A 1,386-nucleotide genomic window follows, 5' to 3' on the forward strand; every position below is an offset into this window, starting at 1 on the left:
TTTTTTGTTTATTGTTGATTTTTTTTAATTTTATGTATTTTACTTGTTGTTATTAGACTTTATATTTTCTTGTTTGATATTATTTTTATTTTTTTGGTGCTTTTTTTGTTGTTTGATGTTGTATGGGTTAATTCTTTGGATTTTTTATTCGTCTGGTTTTTTTAATTCAGTTTGAATAAGTTTTTTATGGGATTATTTTGGTTGATTTATGTTTTTTATTTGTTTTATAATTTTTAGTATTTTTTTTATTATGTTTTAATTTTCTTTTATGAGTGATTGTTGATTTTTGATTGTTTTATTAGATGTTTTTTGTTATTGAAATGATGGTGTGTGGAGTTTCTCTAATATTGGTGTGGTTTGAGGGGTGGTTGGTAGGGGTGGTGTGGTTATTTGTGTGTTTTATTAGTGTGGGGTAGTTTTTTGTTAAGTATATATAGATTGTTCTTGTATTGTGGGGGGGTTTTGGTATTTATTATTTATTTTTGTATTTTTGATTTGATTTGATCTCGAAGTTTTGTAGATTTGGTTTATTTATTGTTTTTGTTTTATGTTTTATCTGTATTGTCTTGTTTCTTATATATTTATTTTTTGTTGATTTATTTCTTTTTTTTATTTTATTTTTCTATGTAAATTATTTCTTATTCTATTGCTTCTGCTTGATGTTACTGAATTTCTATCTATACACAGACTATGCTATTTTTATGTAGTTTTATTATTTTCATTTGCCTAGTGCTAACTTTTTTTATGTATTTTTTTTTTGTATATTTATTAATTGTGTCATTTTTTACTTAGTATTTTTTTTATACATTCTTTTATTTAGTAGAGTCTTAATTTTCTTAAACATCTATTTTACTTTTTTTATTTTTTTTTTATTTATTATTATGGTAATTTCAGTTTTTTTTTTTTTTTATTTATTTCATAATCTATTTTTCACATTTGTCTTCATTTATTTTTTTAATATTTTTTATGATTTAGTGATATATATGTTTTTTTTTATATTTATTTATTTTATTTTTATTGTTTATTATTTATTTTACTCTTTTGACTTTTTTTTTTTTTATGATTTTGGTTATGTCTTTTTATATTGATTAATTCTTGTTTTGTTATTATTATTTTTTTTATTATATTTTTTTTATATTTATATAGTTTAATTATTTTATGCTTTTTTTATGTATTATAATATTTTTAGTATTTTTTATTATTTTTTTTATGTTGTTGGTGTTTTAATTTTATTCATTATTTTTTTTTAAATTAAGGAGCGACAACCAAAGAATAAAGTTTTGACTCTGTGATTCTGCATGCCATTATTTGTTTTATAAATTAAGTTATCCCTCATCATTAAGGTGTAATTAATGTTTGGTTGCAGTGATATTCACGATAGGTACT

The sequence above is a fragment of the Penaeus monodon genome, chromosome 34, assembly GCF_015228065.2.
Source record: "Penaeus monodon isolate SGIC_2016 chromosome 34, NSTDA_Pmon_1, whole genome shotgun sequence".
NCBI lineage: Eukaryota > Metazoa > Arthropoda > Malacostraca > Decapoda > Penaeidae > Penaeus > Penaeus monodon.